Below are 17,137 nucleotides of genomic sequence, written 5' to 3'. Positions count from 1 at the left end.
TTAATTATTAACTCAATCTCCCTCTTGTCAGTATCATGGAGGTGCATTTCAGGTAACAGTCTCGGAACACTTTTTTCTAAGAGCGCTATATGATTCCCTGTTGGGACTAGGTTTCTATTTAGTTCACCTGCTATATTCAGAAAGTGATTATTAAGTACTGTACATATACGCGACTTATCAGTAACACGGACATCCCCACTACGCACTGATTCTATATTCTCGACCTGTCTCTGCAGACCAGCCACTTCCTTTACGACTGACCATATGGTTTTAATTTTATCCTGAGACTTAGCTATTCTATCTGCATACCACATACTTTTTGCCTTCCTAATAACTTTTTTAAGCACCTTACAATACTGTTTGTAATGGGCTGCTGCATTTAGATTGTGACTGTTTCTAACGTTTTGATATAATTGCCACTTTGTTCTACAAGATATTCTTATCCCTTTAGTCAGCCACCCAGGCTGCCTGTTTGTGCTAGTACCCTGTTTTGAACGTTCTAACGGAAAGCAACTTTCAAAGAGCACGAGAAAAGTCTTGAGGAAAGCATTATATTTATCGTCTACTGTATCAGCACTATAAACATCTTGCCACTCTTGTTCCTTGATAACGTTTGCAGAAGTCTGTACAGCAACTGGATCAGCTTTCCTAAAAAGTTGGTAACTATATTTAACATGTGTTGCAGCACAAAAATCTTTTAGACTTAAAATTTGTGCATCATGATCTGAAAGGCCATTCACCTTTTTGCTAACAGAATGCCCTTCTAATAATGACGAATGAACAAAAATATTGTCTATGGTTGTTCTACTGTTCCTTTGCACTCTCGTTGGAAAGAATACGGTTTGCATAAGATTATATGAATTAAGGAGGTCTACCAGCATCCTTTTCCTTGCACAATCACTTATACAATTAATATTGAAGTCCCCACATATAACTAACTTTTTGTATTTCCTATAAAGTGTACCAAGAACCTCCTCTAGCTTTAGCAAAAATGTTGTGAAATCGGAGTCTGGGGATCTATAAATAACAACAGTAAGAAGTTTAGCTCCACTACATTTAACCACACCTGCACAACATTCAAACACCTTTTCAGTGCAGTACTTTGAAACATCAATTGACTCAAATGGGATACCGTTTCTCACATACATGGCTACTCCCCCACACCGCAAAGAGCTCCTAGAAAAGCAGCCAGCCAACCTTCCTGGTAAAGGAAGCCTCTGAATTATCTCCTTATTTAAGAAGTGTTCAGATATACCAATAATTTCAGAGTCAACATCTATAAGCATTTCACTAACTTTATCTCTAATACCTTGTATATTTTGATGAAATATACTAATTCCCTCATTAATCGGATACCCAAGCTTTGTAGAAAGTGGTTTCTTTGTTAGAGAGACTTCCCTTAAGCAGGAATACCTATCAGCTGACTTCAATCTAAAAAAGGTACAGCTCTAACACCCACAACTATCGGAATTTTCCCATGAGTGATCCCACAACCCCCACCTATGCTGTCACCTATAAGTTTTGCCAACCTCCCCTTCCCATACCTGTTGAGGTGCAGGCTATGTCTAGTGAAACCCGTCCTGCTGATAGACTCCACCGACACCACTGAAATGTGACTCATGCCTTCTGTCATCAGCGCACCCCCAAGTCTCATGTTATTACGCCTGACGGCTGTATTAAGATGAGGCAGATCGTGACGCTGAAACAGTTCCACGAAATGCACATTCGTGTTGCCAGTCTGAGTGGCTATCTTTTCCAGGTCACCATCTATGTCATACTCCCCATCCCTATCAATACTATTACCAGCCCCACCCACAATCACTACCTGATCCTCTTTAGTAAAATCCCTACATAACCCCCTATGTTAAAAGTCACCTGAGCCAATCCTGCATTAGGCTTCACAATGCTGGTGACCTGATACTCACTCCCCAAAACTTCCTGCAACTGCTGGCCAACACCTCTACCATGAGAACTACCTAACAGCAGAACCTTCTTCTTTCTCTTAGACTTTGCAACTGTCCTAGCCACCGTAACTGCTGAGGTCTGCTGCATACTTCCTACATCTACAGCTACTAGAGATTCCTCTCCACTAGACTCTGACAGTTGGTCATATCTATTACAATCACCAACAGTAAAACTATCTGAAAATCTCCTTCTCCTAGCAGATCTCTTGCCAACAGCCAGCTCCCATTCCCCAACCCCCTTCTCCCTCCTCATCCTATCTAGCTCCTCCTGTGCGTTTTTCAACTGCACCTGAAGGGCACAGATCTTACGCTCCTGCTCCTCTATCAACTTATTCTTGCTACATAACCTGCAGTTCCAGGAGAGGATCTCACCAGAATGCCCACTGGCTTCCCCACTGCATTCCCCCCAGTGAAAATACTTCGAACAAGTCTCACACCGCAATCCACTACTCACGAACCTACGGCAAAGCCCACACTTCTCACTCATGGTAAAATTCTACAATTATTGAAACAAGAAAACAACTTTATCTAAGTTCCGCTACTACAATAAGAAGATGTTAAAAACTGACTACAATAATCACAAACTTGCTCTACAAGGGAAGTAACTACTATTATTGACAGTATTAATGAACAACAAATGAGAATATAACAAAATACTAACACAGAAAGGAAATCAAACGTCTAATGACAGTAACGAAACTGAAAGCAGTTCGCAAAAATTTCTTCTGAAGTTATTTCACCGGAAAACACCAAGAACACCGGGTGAAGACTACTAAAGTTCCTAAATAAACTACTATACACAAACAATTAATTAGTACTTAGCTTTCGATGCGCCGCTACAGCTGCAACTGGTCAGCGCGGAATGTAAACACGGGTAAGAGGTTAAGTTGCTCGATACGAAACACTCACAAATATCAGGCCACAACACAAGAAATGCAGAGGTGAATGAAGAAACCACTAATAAGTCACTTATATAGTAAATATTATCACAAAAACAGTTAAAATATATATCTGAAACCTAAAAATAGATGAAAACTTAGAGAGCGATCTCACACGCAGTCACGCGCTTATGACGTCACCCAACCAGAACCCAGACAAGCAAGCTGAATATTCTTATGTAGCCTCAGTTTCATGTAAAAACATTAAATATGTGATACCAATGAGCTAACTCTATTAGTTTTCAAATTATTTACTATAAGATAAATTGGGAACGAAAATGTCCTTATTCATGGTCTATTAAGTATCATTATTTGTTATAGAAAGTTATAATTACAGCACTCGATTAGATTTATGAAACAATACAACTGTACCAAGTTTCACGACTGTATTCTAATTAACAATCGTTATAAGAAAGCTTAAAGACGTAGTTCAGTGGTCATGTTCCACTGTCAGTTCCGTTCTAAAAACTCTAGCTTGTAAAGTATAAATGCGGTCTAGCTAAGACTTGTATCAAACTTAACTGTATTTGTATAAAGGTTACGACGATTGTAAGTTGTTAAAAGACAGGGCTATTAATTAATATGGCTCTGAGCACTATGGGACTTAACATCTGAGGTCATCAGTCCCCTAGAACTTAGAACTACTTAAACCTAACTAACCTAAGGACACCACACACATACATGCCCGAGGCAGGATTCGAACCTGCGACCGTAGCAGTCACGCGGTTCCAGACTGAAGCGCCTAGAACCGCTTGGCCACCCCGGCCGGCCTATTAATTAATAAGTGTCCGAGAAAGGGACCCTTTTAGGTATAGCTACCTGCGCCTAGGGCGGTTGGTAGCAAATATTTCGTTTGGCGGTCCACTGTGCCCCTGTATAAATTCAGCCAGAGAGGCAGTGGCAGGAGACACTTCGTACCGAGATATCAAACTGTCCGCGTCAGTCAAACGCCCGCGTGCGTTGTGCCTGGAATGACGTCAGAGCCGGACAGACGTGACTGCGTTTTCGGTAAAAGTAGGAAGTGAAGGCGTGAGCCGGGTTCCCGGGTTCGATTCCCGGCGGGGTCAGGGATTTTCTCTGCCTCGTGATGGCTGGGTGTTGTGTGCTGTCCTTAGGTTAGTTAGGTTTAAGTAGTTCTAAGTTCTAGGGGACTGATGACCATAGATGTTAAGTCCCATAGTGCTTAGAGCCATTTGAACCATATGAAGGCGTGAGGACTGTACACTGTCCTACATTGCTTAGATTTCACGGTAGTAAATGTTTGTGTGACAACTGTAGTGTTGACAAAACCAAGTGGCCAGGGGCGAAACAACTTGCCGCTTTTAAGGCGAGCAATTAACTTTTGGTGATTAGAAATCCGAGCTATAGACCATTTTATTTGTAACTTCCCGTAGAGGTCGCCCCTGAACTGTTAATAGTGCTATTTCCAATAGAGATATAAGTTACAATAGTAAGACTTACATTTTGTGTGTGTGAACTTTTACAGAAAATATCAATCAGTTAAAGCTCAAAACTTTTATTTATAGTCACAGTTCCTGATCCCCCTGAGGAAATGGCAAGTAGGAACATTTTCTTTCAGTGAGCACCAAGAGAAATGCGAACTTTCAGACTCGAAATTATGGTCAGTATGTTCTCCATCGCTTTATGGCTGACTGCAAAAATAGTTTCCAGGCTCTTGTAGACGTTGAAGGTAGGTGGAAAGGACGCAGAGACAATTTAAGTGTCTCTTCATCACTTAACATTTCCGGGCTGAGATGCCGTGGTCCATACATAAGACTCTCCCCTGACGTTTCGCCTTCTGCTGCGGAAGGCATCCTCCGAGGACAATTGGCGATTGTCCTCAGAGGATGCCTTCCGCAGTAAAATGCGAAACGTCAGGGGAGAGTCTTATGTATGGACCACGGCATCTCAGCCCGGAAATGTTAAGTGATGACAACACCTGCCGTGAAAGCCTTCATTCTATGATTGTCTCTTCATAACGACATAACGAAGTAACGACTATTTTACTACCACGCAGCCATGTTCAAAACTTTAAAATTATTATTACCCGCCGTCCCACATGACGTCCCATATGCGGTCTGATGAGCATAAGTTCATCACAGGGCTCTCCCGGCCTTTGTAAGCTCTATTTCACACTCAAGTAGCTTCTAAATTGGCTTTACGAGGCTGACTGGATCCTTTCCCAGTCCTCCCACCAAGGAAAAATCTCGGGAATTGAACCCAGGTCCCGTGTATTGTAGTACGACGCTCTCAACAGTTACAGGGAGGACTGTTTATATCTATCGATGGTATTGTAACCATACTGCAACTTTTGAAACAGCTTTTCTCGAACTCTACATCTACTCTTATGCAAAGTGTCACATTTTCCTTATTTAACTGCAATTGTTAGATGAATATCTGTGTATGACATAATAGGATGATTTCGACAAAAAAAATAACTCAAGAAACTCGATAGTTATGTATATAATGTGGACCTAGGTTGTAAGATGCTGTTGAAAACATTGTTCAAATAGTGACAACCTTATCTACTTACGGAATTTGACTCTTTACTGTTGAAGCAACTTCAGAAATAGTACGGCGCAGACTCTGGCACTTAACCCTGAACGTAAATAAATGTAACATATTGTGCATACATAGGAAAAGAAATCCACTACTGTACAGCTACACTATGGACGACAAACAGCTGGAGACAGCGTCTACCTTAAAATATCTAGGCGTAATTATCCAGAGCGACCTTCAGTGGACATCATACAAAACAGATAGTGGGAAAAGCAGACACCTGACTGAGATTCATCGGGAGAATCTTAAGGAAATGTTACTCATCCACGAAATAAATGGCTTATAAAGTGCTTGTTCACCCGATTCTTGAGTACTATTCATCTGTTAGGTAGGACTGATAGAGGAGATAGAGAAGATCCAACGAAGAGCGGCGCATTTCGCCATGGGATCGTTTAGCTGGCGAGAGAGAGTTACGGACTTGCTAAACAAACTCTACTGCCAGACATTACAAGAGAGACGTTGTGCATCACGGAGAGATTTACTATTGAAATTTCGGGACAGCACTTTTCAGGAGGAGTCAGACAACATATTACTCCCGCCGCCCCCCACCCACTCACATACATCTCGCGTATCGACCACAAGGAGAAAATTCGAGAAATTAGAGCCAGTACAGAGGCTTACCGATGATCATTCTTCCCACGCACTATTCGCGAGTGGAACAGGGTTGGAGGAATCAGATAGTGGTACCGAAAGTACCCTCCGCCACACACCATTAGGTGACTTGCGGAGTATCATGTAGATGTAGATGTAGGTACCTAATAGAGTTGAGAATGGATCAAGAGGTAACGTGGACTATACGAACATTTTTCTGAATTGTCTATTTGTCTTGAAGCCTTCCTGATACCTCCCTGTCTGCTTCATTACGCCTGCTATTTAATGGTACCAGCCCGAGGAACAATACTCAGAAATAGCGAGAAGGGAGTTTTGAAAAAGGCTTGAGTTTTGGTCGCGGAAATGATTTTCACTTGTTCGCAGACGGTTCAGTTAAGTTAATATAATATTAGGTCAGAAGCAAGTTTCGTTGGGGTGAAAATAAGACTACATCCTTTGCTTACTCGATATCTTGCCAGGAACAAGTAAAGCGAACGAAGCTGAACAGGTGAGGATGTGATGTTCAGATTTATTACTAGACGTGCTGACAAATCCCTGGCAGTGTATCAAGCCCGCAAAAAAAGTTAGCGAAACATGACATGCAGCTATGTGCGGTATGCGGATTCTAAATTTATGTTCTTGCCCTGTGGTAATAACTGGGACAGCATTGCATAAGTATTGAATAGAGCAGTTAGTAAAACGTCATCAACTGATGAATAAATAACTTTAAAATTAAGTGTTTTGTAATAACCCATTGTCAGACATCTGTGACACAGAGACCACATACACACGTAATAACACCATTAGCAATGACATGACGCATCACAGAAAGATACATAAGTTACAGTTAAAAGACACAAAGCGAATATCGAAGTTGTATGTTACATACATAACTGTCGGAGACACAGTGATAACATATGAAACAAACGCTGTACAGCGTCGAATCACAAACGAATACTTACGTGCTAAAATTCTTAAAAACATGCAAAGCCATATTAAAGGAAAGATCCAAACAACAATATTAAAATATATACATAATTAATTGGTGGCATGTAAGTTCCAATATAGCAGACACTGAGATCTTGAGACAATTTTTTAAAAAGTGTACAGGCGTTCATAATTTCCTCGTTCCACAGTAACAAAAGTTATAACTCATGATCCAGATAACAGCGTAAGAAAACAGATACAGCATTACTGTTGGCTTATGAGCATCAGTGTGGCAGACCTAAAAACAGGAGGTAATTTCATACTGTCATTGTGGAACAAGAACGTTTCAAACACCTGTACCGTATTTTAAAAATATTTCTTATTTTACTTACGTAAAATTGTCTCCAGATCTTTACGTTTGCTATATTGATGATTAATTATGTATGCACTTTATATTGTCTTTCTGGTTAAAAGACGTTCTCTATTTTCAAAAACCGTAGCAGAGAAATATTCAGTGGTCACTTGCCGCTGTGTATCGCCACTAAGGGTACACCATCGCCGCCTGCCCCTAGACTTTTGCTTCGTGTTGTTATCACTGTGGAACCGTCAACCTACATCTGACAGTTACATATGTAACACATAACTGCAGTTCGTCTGTACAACTCGGTGCATCTGGCATGTGTCCTTTACTTGTAACTCATGGATGTTTTTATGGTGCGCTATGTCATTGCTGTTGCTGTTATTATATGACTACGTATCACCTGTTTCATAGATACGGGATTAGGTGATATTCTGAAATGCGTCATATTAAAGTCATTTACTCACCGACTGACGATGTTTCACTTACTGACCTATTCAGCATTTGTGCAATACTGTGCATCCTGTACGACTTCTTGTTGCATGTCCAATTTTCTGGTATTGGGGATAGAGGGGGGCGACGGTGGAGGAGAATACCTCGGCTGAAATAATATCTTGGTTTCGAGTAAGGCACACAGGAAAATTCAAAAGTTCATTAGCCAATAAGGCAACTGTTTTTTGTTGCCTCATAAACCGAAAAGAAAACGAAACAATATATAAAACTGAAATTTAGACTATTGAATGATTTTTTTTTTTTTTTTTTTTTTTTTTTTTTTTTGCAGTTAGTGGTCTAACGATTTACTGACCGTCCTCCATTAATCTTCGACAACATTTTGATCTCCGAATCTCCGAGTAGCAGTTACATCCTGAGTCCTTTGTTATATACTGAACTTGTAGCAATCTTAGTCTTCCCCCGCTGCTCTTAACCTCTAAAGCTCTCTCGAGTGACACGGAAATAAATTTCTGATATTTTAACGGATGTCGTATCACTTCGTCCCTTCTTCTTCTTGTCAGTGTGTCCCGGATGGTCCTTTCTTAGCAGATTCTCATGGAAACCTCCTCTTTCCTCACCGTATCAGTGCTCCTAATTTTCAACACCTTTCAATAGTACTATATACCAAAAATTTCAGTTATCTTCTTTTCCACTTTTCCCATGATGCACCACCAGACAACGCTGTGCTCCAAACATATATTCTTCGAAATTTCTTCGAAAAATTATGGAATTTTTTGTTTTGTTTTTTGGTTTGACTTTTCAGTCTTTCGACTTGTTGGATGCTGCCCGCAATGAATTCCTCTCCAGTGCCAACTTTTTCATTTCAGAGTAGCATGTGCAACCTACGTCCGCAATTCCTTGCTTGATGTATTCCAACCTCTGTCTTCATCTACAGATTTTACCCTCTACTGCTCCCTCTAGTACCACGGAAGTTATTCCGTGACGTCTTTACGGATGTCCTACCATTGTGTTCCTTCTCCTTTTCAATGTTTTCTACATGTTCCTTTCCTCGCCGATATAGCGAAAAACGCCTCGTTGTTTACCTTATCAGTCCACTTATTTTTCAACATTTCTCAGTAGCATCACATCTCAAACGCTTCAATTCTCTTTTATTTCTGTTTTCCCACAGTCCATGTTTCACTACCATACAATACTCTACTCCAAACACACTGTCTCAGAAATTTCTTCCTCAAATTAAAGCCTATGTTTGATACTAGTACACTTATCTTGGCCAAAAATGACTTTTTTTCCTGGGCTAACGTGCTTTTTATATTCTCCTTGCAACGTCCGTCATGGGTTATTTTGATGCCTAGCTAGTAGAATTCCTTAACTTCATCTACTGCATGGTCACCAGTCCCGATATTAACTTTCTCACTGCTCTCACTTCTGCTGTTACTCATTACTTTCGTCTTTCTGCGATTTACCCTCAGTCCGTATTCTGCACGCATTAGACTGTCCATTCAGTTCAATAGGTCATGTTATTCCTCTTCACTTTCACTGAGGATAACAATGACATCAGCGAATCTTATCACTGATATCCTTTCACCTTGAATTTTAATCACACTCTTGAACTTTTCCCTTTATTTCCGTCATTACTTACTTGGACCGTAGGGGCGAAGGACTACCTGCATCCCTGTGTCACTAACGTTTTTATGAGCATTTCGTTCTTGATCTCCCAATCTTATTGCTCCCTCTTATCTCTTGACTATATTACAAATTACCAGTGTTTCCCTGTAGCTGACTCCTATTTTCCCCAGAATGTTGAACATACCGCAGCTTCTGACATTGTCGAACGCTTTTTCCAGGGCGACATCTCTTCTAAACGTGTCTTCTGTTTATTCAGTCTTGCTTCTATTATCAGCCGCAACTTCAGAATTGCCCCTATGGTGCCTTAACCTTTTCTAAAGCAAAACTGATCATCATCTACTACAGCCTCAAATTAATTTTTCATTCTTCTGTATATTATTCTTGTCAGCGTCTTGGATGCATGAGCAGTCTCGCGCTTGTCGGTTCTTGCAGAATTCGGAATTGTGTGGATGATGTTTTGCCGAAAGAGAGATGGTATATCGACGACTCACATATTCTATACACCAACGTAACAGTAGTTTTGTTGTCACTTCCCCAGATGATTTTAGAAATTCTGATGGAATATTATCTGTCTCTTGTATCTTACTGAATCTTAGGTATTACAAACTTCCAAAGCTCTTTTAAATCCTGATTCTAATACTGGATCCCCTGTCTCTTCTGTATCGACTCCTCTTTCCTCTTCTATCACGTGATAAGACATGTCTTCCGCCTCAAAGAGCATTCCAGTGTAACCTTTCCACCTATCCGATATGCCTGTTGCATTTGTCAGTGCAATTTCCAGTGCACTCTTAATGTTAACACCCTTGCTTTTGCTTTCATCGAAGGTTCTTTTGACTTTCCTATATCTTGAGTCAGTCCTTCGGACAATCATATGTTTTTTGATTTTTCATTTTTTTCATGCAGCCATTTTGTTTTAGCTTCCCTGCACTTCTTATTTACTTCATTCCTAAGTGACTTGAATTTATGTATTTCAGAATGCACCTGAATATTTTTGTGCGTCCTTCTCTCGTCGATCAACGGAGTATTTCTTCTGTTATCCACGGTTTCTTCGTAGTTACCTTCCTAGTAACTATGTCTTTCTTTCCAACTTGTAGAAATGTCCATTCCCCTTTAGCTGAACTGCCTACTGAACTATCTCTTGTCGCACTAACCTCAGGGAACTTCAAGCGTATCTTTTCATTCTTTAGCGTTTCGTATCTCACTTCTTTGCACATTGCTTCCTCTTGACTAGTTTCTTTGATATCAGCTGTCTTCTTTTAGCCAGAAGCGCCCTATTTGCCTGTGAAAGCTAGCTTCTGCGTCAATCATGTGTTACTTCGCTTCCAATGTCGCAGAATTCCTGCACTTTTTCTACTTCGTTGTCACTGATTTTTATGTTAAGTCTAAGAATTATCTCATTTACGGTACATTTCATTAGTCGCGCCTCTCTTCAGTTTCCTCTCAATCCAAATTCCGTAATCATCAGAGTATTCGTTGCTTTCAAAAGGTCCTGTGATTCTTTCCCTCTCTCGCTGAAAATAGCTATGTCATCAGTTACTCTAATCATTGATTTCCTATCACCCTGAATTTTAATCGCACCACTGAAAACTCTTTTATTCCCGTTGTTGTTCTTCGACGTGCAGATGTATGACTGTATACATTCAACATCACTGTGTCGCTACATCACAGCCTTCTTAGTTATAACACTCATTCTCAGTTTCGCATATTTATTGTTCCCTCTCGCTTCTTGTACATATTGTATGTTACCCGCCATCCCCTACAGCTTAGTCCAATTTTTCTCAGCAAGTCGAATGTACTGCACCATTTAACATTCTCAAACTTTTTTCTTATGTCGACAAATACTAACAAAGTGTCCTGTATTGCTTCCATTATGATGCGCTTCGTCAGGGCTGCCTCTCTGGTACCCACCTTTTCTAGAGCCTAACTGATCGTCATCTAACAGTACCTCAATTTTTCCCACTCCTCTGTATATCGTTTTGGCAGAAAATATGCATAAGCTGTTAAGCTGACTACGCGGAAGTCTTATTTGCTTTTGCCCTGTTCTGGATATTGTGGACGAAATTTTTCCGAAATTCTGATGGTACGTCTGAAGTCTCATAGACGCTACACACTAACTGGAACAGCCATTATATTGCGACTTCACCCAGGATTTTAGCAATTTCGGAAGAATGTTATGTGTCTCTTCTGTCTTACTTGCTCGCATGCTTTCTAAAGCTCCTTTGTCCTTGAATAATGGATCCACGATGTCTCCCATAAGAACTCCCATTTCTTTTGCTATTACTTCATCACTTTTTCCACCTATCCGCTCTCTTCTGTTCATTTAACAGAGGAATGTCCTTGCACACTTAATGGCGATCCCTTTTAATTTAACCTCATATTTTTGACTGTTCTTTATATGGTATCATTCCTTTTGACAACAATTTCTGTTTGGATTCCATCATATTTCTTCTTGCAGCCATTTCGTCTTGGCTTTCCCGTAATTCCTCTTCATTTCATTCAGAAGTTACCTATATTGCTGTATCGCTATATTGCTGTAGCACCGTCTTTCCCTGAAAATTTTATATACAGTTTACATTAGCCGATAGTCAAAAAAGCGAATACCATTTCATATCCATGCGAGAAGATTGTCGCAGAAGAAGATGTGGTGTAGTGGTTATGATACTATACTTTTGCCTGGACGGTCGTGAGTTCCACAAACACCTAAACTGTAAAATTTTTGTCCGCAGCTCGTGGTCGTGCGGTAGCGTTCTCGCTTCCCACGCCCGGGTTCCCGGGTTCGATTCCCGGCGGGGTCAGGGATTTTCTCTGCCTCGTGATGACTGGGTGTTGTGTGATGTCCTTAGGTTAGTTAGGTTTAAGTAGTTCTAAGTTCTAGGGGACTGATGACCATAGATGTTAAGTCCCATAGTGCTCAGAGCCATTTTTTTGTAAAATTTTAATTTCTATATTCGGTTACAGTACATTCTAGAAGTAGCCACAAATGTCAGCATTCATTGTACTGGGATGTTCTGTAACTGTATATATAAAGTATGTGTTCTGACCGGAGGCAGTTCGCTTCGCGCTCTTGTATGTTCAAGTGCTGAATAAACCTTCGTTCAGTGAAGTTAGTGTTCGTCATTCATCTAATTACACCTTCTTCTACGTGACAGTATGGTTAAATAGTTTTCATGAGATAGTGAAAGTGCGAATAAAAAAAAAGATCCTTCTACTAAAATGTGACGCTTCAGCTGCAGTACTTTAAGGCTGGGCTCTCTCTGGAACAAAAGTACGATGATGTTCACAAATTTGAAAACATTTTCAAGTCGAAACCGGAAAAAAATTTTCGAACTTCTACTTGCTGCCACTCCCAGTTTGTATCACTAAAAGTTAATATCGTAATTTATGTGTGCATTCGCCAATATAGGGAAAACAGAGAGGTGACCGATAACGGTATTCGACTTTGTCTTTTTATATTTTTGTACATTAATCAAAAAAGCACAATACATTCATATTTAGACTCAGTACATACCACATAAACAAATAATATCACAGTTTAGTGTATAAAAATTTACGACGTAAGTCTTAATAATACTTTAGTTAAATTGAAATTATCATTAGCTATCACTGTATTATAAATTATATGCATAATTAGCATAATCCTCATTAACTTACTACATAGAACAAATGAAAAGTATTAAAATTAGCTCTGACCGTGGATGCAGACAAATTGAACGTGGTATATTATGTTTGTAATTCAAACACATATACAGTTAGAAATAAACATTCTTGAGTTACTCAGCCGTCTACCTTTAGATAGTGCATTGAAGACTTGCACTGAGTGTGAGAGAGGCAGCTTTATAAGCAGGCAATAGTTGTTCACACCTATAAAAGGACTTCGTACACTGATATATGGATTGGAAGTACGTTAAATAAATTGTAGAAAAGACAAGATTTTCTTTGTGGTATGTTATTAGACGGTATAGTTTGCACACTTTGCCGGTTAACAGTGAAGCAGGAGCGAAGATGGTTAAAAGTAATAATAATATCAGAAAGCGTTAGTAGTCTCTCATAAACATGAGTACCATTAACAATACTAAATATTCACTTCAGTTATAAATGCAGCTAGAATGTTACATTCTGAAATCCGGAAAACGAGAAGCTTCAAAGAACGCCCATTTCATTACCGTTTGCACACAACTTATTAAGATGTCGGTCCCTCCTTCTGCAGTAATATTAATTAAATGGCGAGAGGTCTTTTGCTTCTCTTACTTCGTTTTTATTTGATATCTAATGCTGGAAAAATTATCGAAAATGCACAGGAGCGGTGGATATTGTAACAGGGGAAGAGAGAAGAAGCTACATTAATTTTTACTTAGCGCTAGCGCTTCGAACACGAAATGATACTTTCCTTTTTTCTTATTAACAACTCTTTTGATTCTCAATTTTTATTGCATCCTGTTTCAGAAACCGATGTCTGCCGAGCGTGTCGAATGGAAAGCGCCCACAGGGCAGTATTAATTAAATGCGATGTCTGCCAAATTGTAATGTGGTTTAGACTTTGTGCCTTGAGCTGATTATGGCAGAAGCTGCTCCGCAGTATGCTGAGTAATGAGTCACCAGCTGTTTACTCAGCAGCGTTATGTTGTTCCAACATACTAGCTTGAGCTATCGAACTGTATTTCGTTGCTTTCTTTGAGAGACGGTACTCTAGCTCACTGCGAATAAAACGATTCGGAGTGTCTAACGACTGGAAATTGTTTGCTTCAAAGCTCCAACCCTCGATTACAAAGTTTTCAGTTTTTCGATCAATAATAGTCATTTACGACGCGATAATGTTTATACATTGCGAATGTTTATACCTTACGACAGTGATTGATTTTGTGGGTGAGGATGATCGGAACATAAAAAATAAAGTGATTCGTCTTAACATCTGTCTATTTTCACAATGCCATTCATTAATAAATGAAATATTATCTTTTACAAGAAATATTTCAGTTAGAGTTTTGTTTTTTTAATCGAAAAGGGTCTATTTATTTACCTTCAAAAAGATGAATAATTTCCGAAGAACGAAATGTAAAGCTCAATGAGAATCATCGAACTCTTTACAAAACAACTCCTATTTCAGGACACTAAGTGCTACATATTTATACAATGTCGGGCGCTCTAATTTTCACTGTGATAAGGCAAAGCTTACATGTCCACAATATTGCCATGACGCTTGGTAAGTATTAGCTTTATTTACATGAACTTGCAGACGCTAGAGAATGCATTGTCCTACAATGGTTAAAGTACCGAGTGGGTACAGAACAACTTCTTACAGTGCCACAGCCTACATAACAGCCTGTCATTACACCAGCAATTTCCTTTGCTCTTCGTGGCAATGAAGAAGATTATATCAGTAGCAATTTCAAGATATACCATAAAAGTTTTACGTGTACTTTGAGATACGATGTCAGTTCCTATGTGGGACGTGTTTGCTGGTACTTCATTATATGGCGTAGGTCTGTCGATTAGGCGACAAGAGGCGATTTTCGGAGCAATAAAGGTCGCTAATGCGCCAACATAAGTGCCTCTTGCACAGAGAACTATGCCAACAAAGACTATTCCGGATGCTATTCTGCAACGACTTCAGACATTTCTCCGTATTATAAAACTACTGTATTGGTTATCGCCAGAATATTTCATGTGGTCCATAACATGCGTATCTCAGTTATTTTAATTAGAAATAAAGAGCGTATTAGTGTAAGATATATTTCACTGTATCACAAATACATGTAAAGCATAATTATTTGAAACCTGTCAGAAAGAATAAGGGGAGGAGACTACTTTCATCATACATATAGTTATTTGAAGGTTTTATTTCAAGTTATCGAAGTGTCAGGTCAGTAAAAAGTCTTTGCTTCAGTGTTAATTAATTTCTCATCTCCTTCGATCAGACAATTTTATGATGACGTAAAGATTAGTTAATATGCAAGTTATAGTAATAAATTTACGAGCCCTTGTCTGTTAAAGTACCTCTCTTACAATAATAGAAAAAATACTAGACGATATTTGCAAGTTACTGAGATGGTAAGCAGTCAAAAATCTTTAAATAAGAACTCTATGGACAACAACTCCTTTCTCTAGAAAACCACAATTTTATATTATTTCACCTATCTACATGCAGACCAAACCTACCACTCTTTCATTGTTTCTCGCTCACTGTTTTTTAATCCACCATAACTTATCTGTGAAACTTATCACAGACATGAGTCTGTCGATAAATGGAACTGTGGATATTATAATGTAAATATACTCTAGTATACTTTTAACTTTCTTTTGATAAGAGATAATCTTTTTATACAGTATGTAACAATAACACAAACTCCCAGTGGTGATACAGAAGGCCAAATTCACGAGCAATATTCATAAAATGATTGTTACACACTACACATATATCTGTCTTAACAGTAAACGAAATATTTTTACTAGGAACTGGCTTTGTATCGTATAACACTCTCTAGTCCCGTTGAATTAACTTTACTAAGTAGTCCGTAATTATACATAACATTTGTTTGATTACATAAAATCTTTTAGTGTTAAAATTTGTGCATCATGGTCTGAAAGGCTATTCACCCTTTTACTAACAGAATGCGCATTTAGTAATGCGAAGTGAATAAAAAATTTTGTCTATGACTGTGCTACTGTTATCCAGCATCCTAGTTGGAAAAAATATAGTCTGCGTCAGATAATATAAGTTTATGAGATCTACCAACATTTTTTCTTCGACAGTCACATGCAGAATTAATATTGAAGGCACCACAAGTAACTAATTTTTGGTACTTTCTATAAAGTGAACCAAGAACCCTCTCTAACGTGAGCAGAAATGCTATAGTGTCAGAGTTAGGGGACCTATAAACACAACAATTAGAAGTTTAGTTTCAGTAAATTCAACTGCCCAGCACAACATTTAAATATCCGTTCAGTGCCGTGCCATGATACGCCTAATGTCTCAATTGGAATGCTGTTCTTTACGTACATGGCCACACCCCAACTCCGCAAAGAACTCCTTCGAAAACAGCTAGCTAATTTGTATCCTGGTAAACCATGCCTCGGAAATGTCAAATTATGTAAGTGGTGCTCCGATATACTAATAACGTCGGTGTCAATATCTATAAGCAGTTCACTAACTTTATCTCTAATACCTCTTATATTATGATGAAAAATGCTAATTCCTTCTTTACAAGGATACCTGACCACCTCCGAAGGTGATTCGTTTGTTAGAGGGACTTCCTTTAAGTAGGGATACCTATCAGCTGAATTCAGTCTAAAAAGGTGCAGCTTTAACACCAACTACTACAGGAATTTTTCCATGAGTGATCCCACCACCACCCACTACGCTGTCACCTATAATCAATGCCAGCCGCTCCTTGCCATACTTATTGAGTGCCGGTCATGGCAAGTGAAACCCAGTCTATTGATAGATTCTCCTGGGTCCATTGCAATGAGAGCCATGGTCTCCACCATCAGTGTCTTCTCCAGCCCCACCTTAACACGCTTAACAGCAGCGTTAAGATGAGGCCGATCATGACGCTGAAACAGTTGCACAAAGTGTACAATACTGCCACCAGTTTGAGTAATTATCTTTACCAAGTCACCACCTGCATCATAATCCCAGTCCCTATCAAGACTAGCCCTGCTCCACCCACAATCACTAACTGATCCTCTTTCGTAAAATTCCTACATAACTCCACTATTTCAAC

This window comes from Schistocerca nitens, chromosome 2, assembly GCF_023898315.1.
Source record: "Schistocerca nitens isolate TAMUIC-IGC-003100 chromosome 2, iqSchNite1.1, whole genome shotgun sequence".
Taxonomy (NCBI): domain Eukaryota; kingdom Metazoa; phylum Arthropoda; class Insecta; order Orthoptera; family Acrididae; genus Schistocerca; species Schistocerca nitens.
This window is presented reverse-complemented; position numbering follows the sequence as displayed.